Source organism: Stenella coeruleoalba (assembly GCF_951394435.1).
Source record: "Stenella coeruleoalba genome assembly, chromosome: 1".
Classification (NCBI taxonomy): Eukaryota; Metazoa; Chordata; class Mammalia; order Artiodactyla; family Delphinidae; genus Stenella; species Stenella coeruleoalba.
In genome coordinates this window covers 2169773-2188737 of record NC_137169.1, presented here as the reverse complement: position 1 = coordinate 2188737, position 18965 = coordinate 2169773, and the positions used below count along the sequence as shown (strand labels likewise).

General features: G+C 60.4%; 1 protein-coding gene across 1 annotated transcript in view; it reads right to left on the bottom strand.

The window, feature by feature from the left end:
* The window catches only part of TP73 (tumor protein p73), a 70220-nt gene extending 51749 nt beyond the window's left edge, over positions 1 to 18471 (bottom strand). The window contains exon 1 of the mRNA XM_079927288.1: positions 17771 to 18471. The gene's annotated coding sequence lies outside the window, so the exon portion shown is untranslated. The remainder of the gene's footprint in view (positions 1 to 17770) is intronic.
* Between the last annotated feature and the right edge of the window lie 494 nt (positions 18472 to 18965).

The window sequence follows — 18965 nt, the reverse complement described above, 5'->3', positions numbered from 1 at the left end:
ACCGCCACCCCGGGGCAGGCGCTCAGAGGCCCAAGCTACCAAGGGTCCCGGCTGGGACTCGAGCCGCAGCCCAGACAGCTGGAGACCTTGCCCCACAAGCGAGTGCAGACCTTCTGCCCCAGGCTGGTGGGAGCTGGAGGCCCCGGGGGGCAGCAGCTGTTCCTTGGCCGGCTCTGCTCGACCCTCTGACCTCGTCCTCCACAAATCCCGGCGAGAGCTACAGCCTGCCGTGGGCTCCGGGCCCTGTTCCCACAGGTCCCCTTCTGCCCCCGGCCCTGTCCCCACGCACCCCAGCCAGGGCGGCCTCCACGCTCAGCTTTGGTCCACCGTCCACTCCCCACCCCATCCTTGTCCTGCCAGGCCAGGCTTCCTCCAGGAAGCCACTGTCCTCCCCGACTCCAGGTCAGGACGCCCCTTATCTTGCCCCCCCATCACCTGGCAGGTGGCAGAGCACAGACAGCCCTTCAGCTACGTGGCCCCCACGGGCAGCCCCATTGGTTGGGCAGGACTTTGAGGACTCTGGTTTCCCTGTCCCCTGGGCCCACCCCTGCCCAGGGCCCCGAAACCAGCTTCCGTAAACTGGGGTCCTTGTGATCCTCCCAGAAGGGACACCCCATCCACAGAGGGAGGCCCCCACCCCCCTGCAAGAGCCCTGGTCCAGAGTGGACGCCTGGCCCGCGTGCAGAGAAGGACAGCTTGGGGCACACGCCCCTCCTCCACGGCCATCTGGATGCCAGCTTTGGGGGAGGGCGTGCGGCCCCATTCAGTTTAGTGGGGAAAGACCCGAAGAACTCCACCCTGCCACCCACCCCGAAACAATCCATCTTGATGGTCCTCAGTCACATACTGGTTATTCCGGTGGGTCCGTCCCCGGTTATTTCAGTAAACAATGGCGGATTGAAATCCAAGGGGCAGATAAACCTACACCATCTCAGGAGGGACCCTTCCCATCCCCTGTGGCCTTGTCTTGAGGGGACAGCAGAACGTCCCAGCGTCCAGAAGTCCCCCTACCTGGGCAGAGGGGTCAGGCGGCCATCACACAGGGTCACAGGAGGCAGGAGGCCCTGCTGTGACATGGCGCTGTCCCCGGGCGGCGGCCCAGCCGAATTCCAGCAGGACACCCGGCGCCCAGCCTCCTGGGCCCTTGGAGCTGAGGGGCCTCTGTGACCTCAGCCAACCCCGGGAACGGGAGGCCCTCGCCCGGTGGGGCTGGGGCAGGAGTCCCCCCTGGAATGGTGGCCAGGAGCGTGTCACCCTCAGAGAGCAAAGGACAGTGGCATCTTCACCTGCCCCTCCCGCCCGCGCCCGGCCACGTGGCCATGGAAGCCTGCGCAGCCTCTGTCCTCGCTGGCCCTGCAGGGGCTGGGGTGGGGTTAGGACAGGACCCTCGGCCAGGGCGGCACCTGGGTCTCCTGCGGAGAGACTGGGCCTGCGGGGCCTGGGAGGAGGGCACGGCCGAGGCCAACGTCACCCTTGGTGGGGGGGGGGGGCTCCCTGCTCCCCCTCTGCCTGCTCAGGGGAAGCCCCGCACTGATGGTGAGAGACAAATTTAGCCTCCCCACCCTGGGGCAGGGTGCGCTTGTGAAATACGAAAACAGCTGGAGGTGCCCGATTAAGCCGCCCTCTCTCCCTCCTGGGCTGGGGCCCGTGGGGAGGCGGGGGACGCAGAGCCTGGGAGCGGCCCCAGGAATCCCCCAGCCCTGCTGCCTCTTACCTCGGTCCCGGTCCCGCAGCCAGGCCAGGGGCAGGGACGGCCTCCCTCCGGCACCTGGGCCCGGCCTGGAGCACCGTGGGGTTGCCCAGCAGTTTCTGTTTGAATCTGACGGTTGGTCTAGAACCCACGTGGGGCAGGGAGCTGGGTGGCGGCCCTCTAACCACGTGGGCCTCACGTACTTCTGGAAGGAAATGGCTGACCAATCCCCCAGGGCTGCCAGGCTCCAGACCTTTGCTGGGAGGGGCTCTCGGCCGAGCTAAGGGTTGGGGACCCAGTGGCGCATGCCCCCACGCCCCCTCACCCTACCACTGCCACGCCCAGCTTCCTGGTGGAGGAACTCACGCGGCCAAACCAAACAAAAAAACACTGGAGCACGGCTGAGCCGCGCCATGTCCCCGCAGGGCAGTGCACCACGCAGCTCATTTCACTGACCGACGTGGAGCCGTGCACAGAGAGGTTAGGTCACCCACCCAAGGGCACACAGCTGGTCAGAGCAGGGAGTCCAACCCAGCAGCTAGCTCTAACGTCCTTGTTCTTGACCTCGCCCTCTACCTGGCCTCTCTAGGAGGTGAGCAAAGGAGGTCCAGCCCCTCTCCGGCCTGCCTTCTCACCACACGCTGCTGGGAAGTCCCTGGTCCACCCCTACTTCTTCACCCACACAATGAGGCCCTACCCACATCCGGTCCCCGCCCCCCCACCCCCCATCCCGGCCTCCACCCCCAACAAATGCAGGTCAGACCTGGACCCAGGCTTCCTGTCCCTTGGTTTTCTGCTCTGCAGCTCCGCCCTGCCTGCCACACTCCCGGCCACCCCCCCCTCCCCCTCCATCCACATAGCCCACCTCTGCACCTCTGCCACTCTGCTCTGTAGCTGTGTGGCCCCTGGACCGGTGTCTTGCCCATTCTGAGCCTGTTTCCTGTGATGTGTGGAAAAAGCCAAAGCACTCCGCAGGGCGCTGACACAGGCACAGATTGGAGCTCGAGAGACGGGAGTGAGTTGCAATTGACCAGTGGTTACTGAGGATCAGGGTTGCAGCGGAGGAAGAAGAATAAACCTGCCCTGGTCCCAGGGGCAGCAGAGGGCAGAGGCCAGGTCTGTCCCTGGTTCAGCTGCAGGGACCTCCCCATCAGTGGTCTCTCTAAGACCGAGGCACCTGCAGAAGGATGAGTGGGACCCAGCACTCCATGGCAGCAGAAACCCAGGGGTAAGAGACAACCCACCCGCTAGAGGCAAAATAATGGATTCCTACTGGGGCCGGAAGCTGGCACAGTGCCCCTGAGCTTGGAGATGCCGCGATCCCACCTGCGTCACCATGTGGGGAGGCTTCCACGGCAGCACCCAGCCACCTGTTGGGGGGGCCTGACTGGAGGAGTGAGAGCAGAAGTGAGGGTGTCGGTGAGGGAGGTTCAGACCAGCATGGGGCACAGGAAGGGGACCCAGGAGGCGGGCAGCTGCAGGGCTGGGAGCCTCATGAGGCTGGAGAGGAAGAGACGCTTGACGGTAGAGCAGGTGTCTGAGCTTTCAGCCATGGCGCGTTCCAAGTGAGCGCCAAGGGCGGCCAGGATTGGACAGAGGAGTGGCTGGGCACATCCTGGACTTCTCCGTCTCACTGCCCACCTCCAACCCCGCCTCCACAGGGATCTAGAATCCGGCACTCCCACCCACAAGGCCACCCTAGTCCCAGATCCCCTCAGCCCCCCACCCCCGCCCCCGTAAGGGCAGCAGCCTCTCAGCCAGGCTCCCCGCTTCTGCCTCAGCGGATGGACCAACAGTGGCCAGATGTATGTGAGGTCGTACGCCCCACCCCTGTACCCCCCCACCCGGTGGAAGAAGTCAACTACACGATGACAGACTGTAGCTATGACATAAGGTGTCATAACTCTGAGAACCGGCCTCAGGGAACTCCCTGGCGGTCCAGTGGTTAAGCCTCCGCGATGCCACTACAGGGGGCACAGGTTCGATCCCTGTTTGGGGAGCTAAGATCCCGCATGCCGTGCAGTGCAGCCAAGACAAAAACACAAACAGACAGAACTGGCCTCAAAGAAATGGGAACGAACTGACCCCGGAACTGAAGACTAGCTGTGCTTAAATCAATCAGGATGACGCTGGTCAGACCACCACATGACCAATTGCAAGGTGGCCGTCAGAGCTGACTGTGCTGTTTCTGCAGGGAGCCCCTCCCTCCATCTACAAAAGCTCTCAGCCCCGGTTGTCAGTTGGGGGCGGTGGGTGGGAGTCAGCCCTTGGGGGATTCGGAGGACATGGAGCCCTTGCTCCGAAATAAAGCAACCTCTCCTTTCCACCGGCCTGGCCCTTTTTTGGCTTTTGAGCGGCGAGCAGCCAGACCCCGCTTTCGGTAACACTCTCACCCACCCGGCTGCCAGGCACCCCTGCCGTTTCCGTCCGTCTCCTCCAAGGCTCCCCTCCTCCCCTCTTGAGGGTCCCACCTCTACATGCCAGTGCGCCATGCTCTGTCCTCCAGAATCTTCTCTTCCCCGGACAAGCATCTGTGCTCCTTCAACCATGCTCTGCACGGTCATTCCCAAACCATTGGCCCCGCCTGGCCACCCTTCTCCGGACTCCTCCACATTCCTTGAAGGGAACCCACTCAGCTGTGTCCCCGCCCTGTGTAGACTCCTTGCCTCCTACCCTGGGGTCCTCACTATGGGCCCAGGACGCACTAATTTCCTGAACTCTCTACCCATCCCCACTCAGCTCCCCGCCCCCGCCCCGTCCATCGGGGCCGTGATTTTTTTTCCGAGCTCCATCTGACTCATGAGTTCCACTCCTCTCTGGTTCTGAAGTCAGCTGACCTCTGACGTGACTTCAGCCAAGTTGCCATGGCATTGGTCCATCCATCGCTCACTCACTCCAGGAACATCTGTCCCAGAGAGCCACCTCTGTGCCGCCCGCCTCCGTATCGCCCACGTGCCCCCATCCCATCCCCTGGGCCTGGGGCTCTTTCCGATAACGACACCCAGCATCTATCGTGTGCTCACGCAGTGCCAACCCCAGCCTGGAGTCCTCTGTATTCCTTGATTTCAGTCTTCAAAGTAACCCCGAGACAAAGGCACTGCTGCGTCCCACGTTCCAGATGTTCTTACAGAAGCGCAGAGCGAGGGGACCGCTTGCCCAGGGCCACTCAGCTCAGAAGTGCCAAGGCTGGATTTGAGCCCAACTCTGGTGAGGATCCACTTAACCCCTTCCCACCAGGCAGCCCCACCCTCCGGGGGCCTCTCTTGGGAGGCAGAGAAGAGAACCAGCCTTTCCCCCCCCAGTGTGAAGGGCACCCTGAGCGGTGTGGACAGGCCCAGGGTCAGCCCAAGGGTAAATGAAGGTCCACATGATTGTCATTTTCGGTTTCACAAGCTGGGAGAAGGGGCACCGATGCGGCAGAGCTCAGCCCAGGACAGGCCCTGACGGCCCTTCAGGTCAGGGGGCAGCAGGAATAGCCAGGTGGGCTGGAGAGGGGACAGGATGCCCAGAGGCCTTGGCCACAGGAAGGGCGCTGGACCTGCAGCCGTGGGCCTCGGGGAGCGAAGAGGGGGGCTCGGCTCCCAGAGGGATGCAGTGGGATTTGGGTGAGGAAGGTCACCCGCGGGGCACATCGTGGGCTTGGCGAACCCAGAGGCTGGTGGTCAGCGAGGCAGGCCTCGGCTGGGTCCTGGTGAGGCGGTGGGGGCATGGGCCGCAGGGACGCAAGAGGGGGCAGGAAGGGATGAGGACCCCCCCTGCCAAGCCGATCCGCGTCGGGTTAATGCACTTCTGAGCTCAGCCCTCAACCGGCTGTAGACTCAGGCGCCTTCAGCCACCCTCCAGCTGCGTGCACGGTCAGGCCTCTGTCTTCTCATCCGGAGAAGAGGGAAGTCACACCCACCATGCAGGGCTGACCTACACAGAAGCCTCTAGCAGGACTCCCGGGGTGTCTTGGGGTGCAAACGCGGCTCCTGTCTGACCTCTGGAGCCGTTTGGAAATCTGCTATCAGTTGTGTCAGTCAAACCCTCATCCCCCTTTCCACTCAAGCTCCAGAGGCTACTTCCTGAACCAGCCACTGGTGTCCAGCCCCTGCCAGCACCATCGACACACACGCACACGTGCGGGCACACACATGTACACACACCTGCACACGCACACGTGCAGGCACACACGTGTGCACACACCTGCACGTGCACAGGCACACACATGTACACACACCTGCACACGCACACGTGCAGGCACACACGTGTACACACACCTGTACACGCACACACTCTGCCTTCATCACGGTGAATCCCCCACCCCAGCCCCTCCGCTCAAGTATGTGGCCCCAGGGCTTCCCTGGTGGCGCAGTGGTTGAGAGTCCGCCTGCCGATGCAGGTGACGCGGGTTCATGCCCCGGTCCGGGAAGATCCCACATGCCGCGGAGCGGCTGGGCCCGTGAGCCATGGCCGCTGGGCCTGCGCGTCCGGAGCCTGTGCTCCGCAACGGGAGAGGCCACAGCAGTGAGAGGCCCGCATACCGCAAAAAAAAAAAAAAAAGTATGTGGCCCCAGAGGCTCCCTGGGCGCCCCGCCGCATAGGTGGGACTGCAGTGGCCGGCGGGCAGCACAGGGAGCCGTCTCCTGCTGCCCAGGTCTCAGTGATGCCTGGGAGGCAGCCGGGTGAGGGCCAGCGTGGCCAGGGCGGGCTCCGGGGCCCCCGGTGGGTGAGCGAGCCGGGGAAAGCCGTTCTGGGCTGGCCCCGCGGGGCTGAGGAATGGTGGCCCCCAGCCGGGACAAGCCTGGCCATGTGGCCAGGGCAGGGCCTCTTTGGCAGGAAGTGGAGAGAGTTCCGGTGGGTCCATGGGGCGGCAGCACCAGAGTGACTTCTGTTCCACCCCCCCCCCCCACCCCCGGGCCATGCAAATTGCCCCGCACCCCCCTGGGGGCAGATGGCAGTGCCACACAGCAGTGGCTTCTCCAGCTTGCCCGAGTCCCATCAGGGGACCCACAGGCATGGCCTCCCCGCTATGGCCCATCTGCCACCGCTGCCCCCAGGACACCCTGTTTCCAAGCGCCGGGTGGGAGCCAGTAGGGAGGGGCCTCTGCACCCCTGGGTGGCCCCAGGGAGCCCCAACTGGCACCTGAAAGAGGAGGGCCAGCCCGAGCCAAGCCTACCTTGGCGGAGCCTGGGCCCTGGAGGGTCTGTGAGGAGGGGGACAGCTGGGAGGCCCTCGGCTAGGCAGGCGGTGGCGGCAGCGTCCCGGTCGCCTAGGCGATGACTTTGGAGCCCTGGAAGCAGCGTGGCGGGCCTGGAGCCTCGGGGCAGACGGGGCGGAGCGTGGCCAGGAGCCCTGGGGCCAGCGGCCAGCCTGTGTCCCCTGCTCCAGATGGATGCCACGCCCTCTGCACAGTGACCCAGAGGCAGCCCCGCCCGCGGGGAGTAGAGCTGGAGGCATGGAAGCCGGAGGGGAGCCGCCGACTCCACTGTGTCTGTGTCCTTTTCTTCTCCTCCTCTTTGTCGAAACTCAGAAACACACTCAGAAGCAGAGAGACTGGTGCAATGAATCCACTGATCTGTCCCCTGGCCCCAACATCAGTCTGTCCACCAGCCAAAGCCAATTCTACAAATTCTATCATTTCACCTGTGGTACATCAGTAGATGCTTCAAACGGACAAGGACCCATCTATGTCGACATCAGGTCCAACCATGAAATTATTCAGCTCCTTCTCTCCTACCAACACACACACACACACACACACACACACACACACACACACACACACACACACACACACAGAGTAAATTCAGATAATTCAACAGAATACACAGCCACAATACCACATTCTGAATTTCCAGGACCTGTTTTTAACTGCTGGCCAGAAGAACTTGGAGGACACAGGTTTGGCAGACTAATCCATGTCATACACACTGTCCCTTCCCTCCCCCACGGCGGGCAGCAGCGCAGAAGGCTTAGCCCAGCTCTGGGCGGACACGGTAAGGGGGACATTGCAGGTGGGATTAAGGACCTGGAGATGGCAGCCCCTAGGTTATCTGGGTGGGCCCAGGGTCACCAGCAAGGGTCCTCACAGAGGCAGGCAGGACGCTGGGGAGGAGAGAAGGTGCTGAGCTGTGGCTCTGCAGAGGGAGAACGGGGCCGCGAGCCAAGGAACGCGGGCGCCTCTAGAAGCCAGAAAAGGCAAAAAACAGATTCTGCCCTGGAGCCTCCGGAAGGAGGCAGCCCCGCCAGCACCCGGACTTCAGTCCAGTGAGACTGATCTCAGCCATCTGGCCCCCAGAACAGAGGAAAACAAGTCCGTGGTGCTGTAAGCCACTGAGTTTGTGGTAATTTGTTACAGCAGCCGTAGGAAACGGATACAGTCTCACGTAACACAAATTTGGGAAGCATCATTTGCAGGGATCTTCCCATTTCCCGGGGCCCCTGGAACGGGCATTAGTGCCGCATTAAGTCCGAGGAGAAACCCCTGGGGTGTAAGACGCTTTTGCAGAATAGCAGCCCTGGGCTGGACAGAAAGGCGGTGACTGAAGACACAGCCAGCACGGGAGCCAAAGCCCTCGCCCTTCCGGGACGTCACACACACCCGTGCAGCCGTGAGGCGTTATGACCACACAGCGAGAGTGAGTACTGGGGGGAGGCAGGTGTTTCCTGGTCCTGGCAAAAGAGGCGGAGAAGCCAGAGGGATGCCAAGGCTCCCCCTGCCCCCACCCCGGGCTCTGCCAGCCACCCCCAGCCAGCTGATGGCCACAGTGGGCAGGTCTTCGTTGAAGCCAAGCCCCTACTGCCCATTCTCAAGCCGAGACGGATGCATCTCACCATCCTGAGCTCTGGTGGGGTGACCTCCTGGCCCACCCTTCCCCCACCCCTCCCCCTCCCCCATGGAGACAGGAAAGTCCTGAGTTCCGGGAGGCTGGGGCCCCACCCTCAGGACTGGGACGGGTGACAAACTCTGCTCTTCCTCAGCAGAAACAAGGATGTCAGAGACCAAAGATGGGTGGGTGACCCTTGAGTGACGGTCACAGCTGGACCTCTGGCCATCAGTTCTGGGTAGGGCATTCAACAAGGAGTTCAACCAGTATTTCGTACCCCTTCTCCCAACATGAGGCACGACTAGAAAGCTCCTCCTTGCCGAGGCCGGAACCCAGGGTCAGCCCAGGTGTGAGCACCAGGGCAAGGCCTCTGCTCATCACCACGGAGAGGAGGGCGGGAGCCTTGCAGCTACCAGCTCGTTTCACTTCCCTTCTGCAGCCAGAACAGATGGCCGCGCGGCATCTGTTCATTCTCGCACAGTTCTGTGGCTCAGGAGTCGGAGTCCAAAAAGAGAGAGTCTTATGAGACTGAAGTCAAGGTGCTGGCGGGGTTGTCCCTTCTGGAGACTCCAGGACAACATCTGTGTCCTTGCTTCTTCAGCTTCTAGAAGCCGCCTGCATTCCTCGGCTCCGGGCCCCTCCCCCCATCTTGAACTGCCGCTCTCCACCCTCTGCCTCCATCCCATCTTCTCTCTGGCTCCAGCCCTCCGGCCTCCCTCTCAGAGGGACTTTGTGATGACACTGGGCCACCCAGATTCCCCAGGGTCGTCATCCCCCATCTCCAGTCCTGGATTTAATCCCGTCCGTTTCCCTGTGAAGTAAGTCACAGGTTCTGGGGATCAGGACCTTTGGGGGGCCATTCTTCTGCCTTCCATAAATGTCCTTCATTCCAAGACACATCCTGGGGGCCCGCTGTGCGGGGTTATAGCTAAAACTGCTCTGCGCCTTTAAGCAGAAACCCCTGCTCCCTGCAGGGTGGCGGCTGTGTGGTTGCGGGGCGGGGGCAGCAGAGGGGCGTTCGAGGCCCGCCCCACACCCCTCCCACCTCCCTCCAGCTCTTAACCTTTCCCAGCAGCCCCTCCCCGTACAAGGATAAGTTCCCAAAAATGTGTCTGAAAGTCGACAGTAGCCGGATCTCCCTGAACCCTCGCTGCTCCACCTGACACGTGACTCCCCGCGCACGCACGGAGCCCTGGACGTGGCACTTGACAAACACGAACCATGTAGCCATCACGTCAACCCAGGAGAAAGACTGCCATCTCCGTTTTACAGATGAGGCCACTGGTGCACAGAGAGGCTGAGGAACCTATCCAACGTCACACAGCACAGCTGGGCCTAAAACCCATTAGGAAATAAACATCTGACTAAACTACCCATTTCAGATGCGTCCCGCGCAACGCACTTCCCGTGTTTCCTGGGATGCGCTTGTTTTTCAGGACTGAACCACCATCGCAGGCGCAGGGGACTCCAGGAGCAGTTTGACCAAACTTCTGATTCACCTGCTGTGTGTCCCGCAACCTTCTCCCCGCCGCCCATGTTAGTTTCCAAATGCTGGCAGGACGGGCTTGGAGAAGCTGCTGCCCCAAAGCTGCTCAGAGGTCCTGCCATCTCAGCTCCGGGCACAGCCCATCCTGGTCCCGGTGCTCAAGACCCGTCCCCGCCTGTGGCCGTGAACAAAGGACGCTCTGGGCCACGCTTGCTCCCAGGGGCCCTCGGCAGGGGGAGGCTTGGGCTCCAGCAAGCGCCCTGCTTCCCCTTTCGCTGCCTGGCCTCTGAGGAGCAGGCATCTTGGTTTTAAGCTGATATCACTGAGGGTCAAGGCTGTGGGCTCTTAGCCCCCAGAACAGAGCCTGGTAAACCGTGGGCGCTCAGGAATGAATGACAAGTGATGGAAGGATGGATGGATGGATGGATGAAGAGTTAAGGCCCCTGTAGAATACTGCTCCACATCCCTTTTTCTTTTTCTTTTTTTTTTTGTTTTTTTGCGGTACGCGGGCCTCTCACTGTCGTGGCCTCCCCCGTTGCGGAGCACAGGCTCCGGACGCGCACGCGCAGCGGCCATGGCTCACGGGCCCAGCCGCTCCGGGGCATGTGGGATCCTCCCGGACCGGGGCACGAACCCGCGTCCCCTGCGTCGGCAGGCGGACTCTCAACCACTGCGCCACCAGGGAAGCCCCACATCCCTTTTCTGAACTTTGAAATCCAAAAAGCTCAGAAAACCCAAAGCCTTTCCTTAGGTCTGGGGCCCACGCCACTGGGCGGACGGACACAAGGCTCTTTGTGGTCTTTGTTGCCGTTTAGGGTAAACATCTGTGTGTGTCGTTGCAGAAACATGGGTGAGCTCGATTGTGGAGCGCTTCTATCAGATCCCTTTGTAGTGTTATAAGACAAACAACTCAGATACTATGTTACTTTTCTAAAATGGAAAAATATTCATCTGAATTCTGAAATATCAGGGGCTCAGGGTTAACTTGGACCATAAGGTGGGGAGGCCACACCAATTCTTCATAAGCCCCAGGGCCCGGCTATACCCCGAGACACCCAGATAAGGGTCCCTCCCTGGGACAACTGAGTGCTGAGCTGGTCACATCCTCTCCTTACGGGGAAGGTATTTTCCACTCATCGACCAAAGCCGACTTTTGACAGGTCGCATGGCAGATCTGCGCTGGCTGATTCCAAAGTCGGCCACGCTCGCCGTGACTTCTGTCACTTTTTACCTCTGTGGATTTTTTTGTCAACGAAATGCTGTCGAGTAGCAAAAATTTCAAAAGGTCCAGGCAGGGCCAATCTGATCTCTCCCACTCCGTCTCTCCCAGACACGGCTCCCGTCCCTGGAGGCACAGCTGCCATCACTTCCAGGGAGAGTGGATTCGTCAGGAGGAGAGAAACGGAATGGAAAGAGGTTTAATGACAGCAGAGGAAAGAAAGAGGAAGTCGGCAACCTGAGGTTCTGTTGGCCACTCAAAATGACCCTGGCCAGAGAGTCCCCAAAACTCTGAAAAGACAGCCTGCCAGGATCGCAGGCGCTACCCACACTCTACTCACATGGGCTCTTTCTTACACTTTCTTTAACCTGCATGTTCCACTGTCAAGAGTAGACTCTTACTCTTATTCTCATCCTTTTCAAACATCACGTGGACCAGATGACGATTAGGCGGTGTTCTTGGAATTACACTGACCTCAATCTTCCAATTGTCTCTTTGGCTATTTTTATCAGAATGCATTATTTTCACATTAATCCAGTTAGCGTCCTGTTTACCAATACCTCGTTTTCAATTTGCAGCTTCATTCTAAAGGCTCGGGGAGACTTTCACAGCCCGTGTTCTCCTCCTTCATTACTGCCAAGTAATTAGGCAAGGAGCATCCCTGATCAGAAACTAAGAAGCCAGGAGCAAGTTGCAGCTTGCCTGACTCCGAAAGAAAAAAAAGAAGATGGAGTCTCTCCTAATTACGGGGGGGTTTTGTTGGTTGTCACTGAGCGAGAGAAGCAGAGGAGGTGCGAGTAAAAAGGAGAGGGGCCTTTAATTACAGTGCCTTGCAAATCACAGCGCAGTAAATACCTAGGGGTTCCTCCTCTGATCTGCATACTAATGAGTAGCTACCCTTCTTCGGTCTGGTGGGGAATTGTGCTAAATTTGCATTGCGCATAATGCAAATGACCGAGGACCCTAAGTGCGGAGCAGCCTGGTGCAGAGAGGGTGATTGGATTTGTTTATTTGTGTCCTGCTTGGGAAGCACAGGCTTCTAAAACGGCGAGCACAGCTTTCCCTCCTGTAGGCCCAAAGGCTCTGTAGAGACCCCTCTCCGTGGCCGACAGACACTCTTCAAGCCACCCGCTCCTACATCAACACACGGGGCCCCGGGCTGCCCTCCTGGTCCCCATGCTGGCCTGTCCCCCACACATGTGGAAGCAGCCTCCGTCTGGCAAATGGGCACTGCCCAGGTGAGCCCGGAGGCCGGGAGGCTGCCAAAGAGAAACCCCAGGGACTTTCTCCCCACGCGTCTCAGCCCTGACGGAGAAAACAGCCCAGGAACCACGTCTAAAATCGCAGGAAACCAGGCAGGAGGGGTGAGAGGGATCTCCTCTGCCCGCTCCGAAGGACCTCTCGCAAGCCAGGCATCCCTGCACCCAGGAGAAGCCACCTGCCCAATTAGCCAGGGGCTTCCCCAGATGCCCGCCCCACAGGGCCTGGCACCTCGGAGCAGGGGGTGAGCAATTAGAGCCCCCGGCCCCTCCCCACAGGCACCCAGGGCCTCAGGGAGTGACCTGCTGGCTGGCGCTGGGCGGGGACACACCACGGACAGGTCCCTCCCACGTGCAGCCACCCCGAGCAGGACCACAAAGGAGGGACCCCTGGGCACCCAGCCCAGCCCTGCCGCCCAGGGCCCTGCACCCAGGCTGGTGAGAGGCAGGATGGGTGATGCCCAGGTGCTCTGTGCCTGCCTGTTGGGGACGGAGGGGCTGGACCAGCCTTCCCGGGGCACCTTGTGTCTGCCCTCCGGGGCTGTCAGGTGTGTTCCCACGGGCCACTCAGAGGAGCCCCGGCTCGGGCTCCTACAGCGAGGAGGCAGGTGTGTGCCCCACCCCCCTGGGCGAAGAGCCTGGGGACCTGACCGAGGCACGGAGCAGCTATCTGGACCACCAGCCCAGGGCCCTGCCCGCTGCGCCCTCAGTCCTCGGTGTGCCGGGCGTGGGCGGCCAGACCAACCCCTGCGTCCGATTTAGTCACTTGATCCGAGCTTTTCAGCTTCACATCTGCAAGTGGGGTGAGCGCCCGGATGCGTGTGTATCAGAGGGGGCACGTATGAATATCTACTGTCATGGTTATAACTCGTCCTCGGACCCAAAACACGGACCGGGAGAACAGAAGAGGCGGGCGGGGCTGAAGCACGGTTCTCCCTCCGGGGGCCCCGCCCCCCCCAGCTCCCAGGTCCGTTCCGGGGCTCACTCTTTGGGGAACATGATTCCAAGTCCAAGGTCCACAGAGTGTCCCAGCCACAGACCCTCTGGTGCCGCCCGAAACGTCCACTCCACGGCCCTGAGACCTGGCCTCGGGACCCCCATCTCCTCTCTCCGAGGCTAGCAGAGCCCTCCCTGCTGCTGGACCTCTCTCCTGGGTCCGGTTCCCTCCGAGGCTCCTCCCCAATCCTCCACCGCCCGCAGGCTGAACGTCCCGCCCGCCTGCCCACCTCTAAGCGCCTCTCTGGCACCGACAGCCCAAAGCCGCTGTGTGTGTGTCTGTTCTCCCTCCCTACTCTGGGGGCTGTGGTGACCCACGCAGTCCCCAGGGAGAGGGGGTGCTGGGGTTTGAAGCCTGCCTTCCAGGGTGCAGGGGCTGTAGATGTGTGGGGAGGGGTGGCATGAGGAAGAGCCCGTAAGCTCGGGGAGCGGCCCCTGCACCCTTGGCTGTGCTTAGAACAGACTGGGGTGTCCCTTGTGCCTCTTTGAGCAAAGAGGGACGTGGCTTAGAACGTTTCCTCACCTTTTGTGTCCTGGCCCCTGGGCAGCCCGAAGGCTTAGGACTGCTTCTCAGAAGAATATTTCAGGGAGTTCCCTGGTGGCCTAGTGGGCGGCCCGGGTTCGATCCCTGGGCAGGGAACTGAGATCCCTCAAGCCACGCGGTGCAGGCCAAAAAAAAAAAATTACAAAGGAAAACCAATTACACTGAATTATGGTTATTCTAGTGGGTTGAATGGCAACCCCCCCCCAAAAGATATGTCTACCCAGAGCCTTAGAAATGAGGGCCTTTGCAGATGTGTAAGATAAAGATCTGAAGATGGGATCACCCTGGATTAGCGTGGGCCCTAAATCCAGTGACAAGTGTCCTTATAAAGGCAGCAAAGGGGAGACACAGACACAGAGAGAAGCCCGTGTGAACACGGAGGCAGGGATTGGGGTGCTGCGTCTACAAGCCCAGGAAGCTGGAGTGAGACGCAGACGGATTCCGCCTCAGAGCCTCCAGAGGGAACCAGCCCTGCCCACACCTGGATCTGGGGCTTCTGGACTCCAGACCCTGAGAGAATGTGTTTTTTTTTTAATTGTTTTAAGCCCCCTAGTTCGTGGTCACCTGCTATGGCAGCCCCAGGAAACTAACACAGTTATGATGATATTTTAAAGCAAATTTGGGGGAATTCCCTGGCGGTCCAGTGGTTAGGACTCCGCGCTTTCACTGCCGAGGGCGCAGGATCAATCCCTGGTCGGGGAACTAAGATTCCACAAGCCGTGTGGCTCAGGCAAACTAAAAATAGAATAAAAGCACATTTGTGAGATGGTGATGGTGGGGCCGCAGGCGGCACGTCTGGCGACTCGTTTCAACTCAGTGACAAGCACAAACGAAATTTTGCGATGTCCATAGCAGCTGCCACGCACACTGAAAATATCAGTGATTCCGTTGGGAAGAAGCTTTGTTCTCTTTGGGTCTCTGATTCGGGGGAGCATCTCCAGGAAAAGAAAGCACTTTTGAGGAGCAAATGTCTGGTCTGCAAAGGAATACCCCAGCCAGAGAGTGGACACGAAGGGTGGGGACAGATGGAAAGTTTACGCCCACTGGTGCAGACTCTCAGAGCCGGCTTCGGTGAAAGCTGTCTTTAACCTGAAGCCCGACGAGCAGAGGGAGATTTTCTTGTACATAATCAATTTTCCTCTGCGTTACACACAGAGAAACGATTGTCCCGGCGTCCTATGTAACCTACTTAAGGCAAATTAAAAACAGAAGAGACATTGTATGTTCTGGTTACACACAAATGGATGCTGCTAGCTCCAGATGTGTTTTCCATGTTCTAGAAATCCGGGCAGGACATGGGATCACCTGACAGCAATTTGCAGGGGTAAATTGTCACACAGTGTCCTGGGGACACAATCCCCATCATAGTTAGGCCTTTACCGTCCAGACAGAAGCATGGTCGGGGTGACAAGGGACCACACCTCTCGGTTTCTTTTTTCCTTTTTGCTGTGCGAAACTAAATCATCAGAAAATGACTCGTGTTAAAACACTGACTCAGCACTCGCACAGAAACGCCCAAATTGGAAAATAAGGATGTGCCCTTACCTTTTATGGGGGCTGGACAGAAGAAACGCACAACTGAAGAATGTTTCTGGGTTTTGCTTTTTGGAGTTTTCTTTGCAAACCCAAAGTTCAACCTGTGTGCAATATCTTTTATACAAGTCTCTGGAGGATAAATTCCCCTTGAGTTTGGTGACCGGAAACTGTCTCCCAGTTAGATGAACATGCAGCTTCCTTTCAGCCACCAACGAAATGATTTCCCTTTTGGGGTCAGAATCTTGGGATGAATGCCGTCCTTGGCTACAGGCAGGACCTCCGCCAGGTCCTGTCCCCAAATTCTCAGCCTCTCCTTTTCCTCGCCATCTTGGCTGTGTCCTTTGCATCCCACTTGTGGATGTGGGTAATACCCTATAAATAACTATTAAAGGAGGCATTCTTGCTGCAGTACCCCTGACAGAGGCCATCAGCCTCCACCCAAACCACAGGCAGATTCCTGCCTCCCTGCCGGCCATTCCGTTCCCCCCACCCGCTCCCAGGGGAGACCTGTTGGCTACTAGGGAACTGTGCCCTCCACCTCGCCAAGGACTTCTGGTTCTCCAGTCTCTGGCGCAGCACCAACAGCCGGCACTACGGGGCCCACGTGTGGGCGCCAGGCATCATTCTAAGAACTTTAGACGTGGCATCTTGGTTACTGTTCTCTCAATCCTCTGGGGCAGGGGCTATTACCGCCCTTTTTTACAAATGGGTAAACTGAGGCTTGGAGTGGTTAGGTAACTTGCTCAAGGTCCCTGACTTGTAAGTGGCGAAGAGGGGATTTGAACCCTAACATTCTGACCTCCACACCCACACGATTAACCACTGCACCATACTGGCCCTTCCATGGGGCTGCCCTGCGGAATTTGTTCTCCAGAACCTTCACCAGGACTTCGAGACAGGGCTGAGCTTCCTGCGCCCGTTCCTCTGGTAGCCTCCTGCTGACACCCTGACAGCTTCTGGTACCCGCACACCTTTTTGTCTTATTTTTAAAATCACATGCATACTCCATACATTCACACGTGGCAAGTTTTTAAATACTGTCTTTTCGTTCTCAAGACAATTCTTTTTACACTTTTACTGAGTAAATCGAAAGATGGGTGCTGGATTTTTGGTATACAGTGCATTTCCCCCCAAAGCTAATTATTAAGGTTAATACAAATAAACAGCAACAACGTCAGCAAACAAAACAAAAGAAAACCATTGAGCTGATGGCTCCCAAATGTCCAGTATTTAATAAACAGGCCACAGGATACTTGGACCAAATGACCTCTGGTGAGAGATGAACAGCACACCTCCCCCGCCCGCCCCCACCCCAGCCCCTTGCTGATTGACAATGGTCTACCTGTCACCCAGGTATTCATGTAGACACGTGCATACTTTGTGCAAATCCACTTAGGGACCAGACAAAACTACGAGCTGAGTAAGAAGGTAATAACAACTACCCCCCACCCCGCAATCCAGGGCCTAAAAGGAGGGTGAGTGCGAGGCCAGGAGGATCCGGAGAGAAAGGATCCAGGAAAGAGGTGTCACTTCTGGCCAGGCCGGCGGCCCAGGGACCACATTCTGACCCATCCTCTCCCCGGCTGGAACAGACTCAGGAGGCAGACAGGTGGGGCACCCGGGCCAGCTCAGGGCCGCCAAGAGATGCCGCTCTGGAACCTGGCTCCCTGGGACCAGCTTAGGGGGCATGCCCAGTTTTCCGGGTCCAGGGGAAGACCTGGATTTCACTCAGCCTTGTGAGGAGTGGGGCGGCTAACGCCTCCAGATCGGTAACAGCCCTCGCAGGTGCAGAGGCAGTGGGGGCCGGCAGGGAGGGGCTCGTCAGCAACAGGAGCCTGCACCCCCGAATGAGCCTCTCCCCGGGGTCGCGTTCTCCATGTCCCCTTGAAGCGGAGGTGGAGAGGAGTTAACCCCAGGCAGGCCCTCTGGGAATCCCAGGGAGGCTGCTCCAGGCCCCAGAGGCCGCCGCACTGCTGGCAGGACGCCGCATCTCCTGGCCGGCTGGACTCCGACCCGGGCTCCCCGCCGCCCCACGTGCCCCGCCCCACGAGCTGGTCGGACGCGGGGTAGCCTCCATGTCACCCTCTCTCGAGTTCGTGCACGCGGTCTCCTCTAACCGCCTCCCAGCTTCAGAGCCGCGAGCCAGTGCGCCGGCTGCCCTGAGCTCAGGCCCCGCCGGCGGAGCCCAACCGCGCCCAAGCCCCTCGCGCCAGGTCCCCGCGCTGCCTACCTGGTGCCGTCGGAGCCCCAGGAAGCTATGCCCTAGCCCGCCCCGGCTTAGCCGCGTAACCCCTTCGGGGGCGCAAGGCAGGCGCGGGCCGAGAGGCGGGTGCAGCTGGGCGGGCGCGGGCGCGGGCGGGGAGGCAGGGCGGGCGCGGGCCGCCGAGGCGGGTTATATGGGCGCGGGGAGGGGAGGCGCCGCGGGGAGGGGTGGCCGCGGGCGTTAGCGCCTTCCGTAGCCGGCCGGCGGGAAGGCAGCGCGGGCCGCTCAGCCGTTGGCAGGAGGAGCGCTGGGCGGCGGGGCCAGGCTGGGGCCAAGGTTGCAGCCCGGCGCTCCGCCCCCCCAGCTGGCCGCGTCCGAGTCGGGGTCCCGGGGCACGCTCCGCCCCGCCTCCTTCCCGCCGCCTTTTGGCGCGCGTCGCCCCTGTCGGCCCCGGCGGGGCCTGCCTCGGGCTGATCGCGGGCAGGGCGCCGGGGCCCTGCTGCTGCGGAGAAGGGACGGCGACCCTCGACCGGCTTGGGAGCGAGGGCAAGGGCGCGCGGAAACCGGGATGTGGGGCAGAGATGCAGACTCCGCGTCCCGACGCCTTCCTTTCCCCGAGACATCGCATCTTCCGGGTCTCCCTCCTCCTCCCCCACTGGCGCCGGGCGCTGGGGATCCAAGGGGAAGGGGAAGGGCCGCGCACCGTAGGGACGCCGCCACCCAGGTCTGCGGAGTGTCCGCATTGGCTGTGACCTGCTAGGGACAGGGGTGAAGGTCGCGACCCCAGGATCCGGGGTTAAATGGAGCCGCTTGCTTCCGGGTGGTACTAGCCGGGCTCCTTCGCCCCGGAGGGCGCGCCACCTACACCGCTCACCCAGCGGAGGTCACGGCCTCGCTTCGGCCCCGGCCCGCATTACGGATCCGCGGGGACCCTCTGGACGCGACTCTCGGCCCCAGCCTGCTTTCTTCCTGGGCGGAGGATGTGACCACGGCCCCCAGGGAATAATAATTCTATAAGCAAACACTCCCGGGTCGCCGCCGCCTCCCATCCCGCCCCCGGCCCCCGGGGCCGGATTCCGTTTCGCGTTGCGCAGGTACGCACGGGTGTCCAAGGCGACACGTGGGTCGTGCACTGGGGATTGCTTTCTACGCGCAGAGACCGCCTCAGGCGAAGACTTCCCTCAGGCCCCGACACCTGTGGCTCCATGGTTCGCGTCCCCCG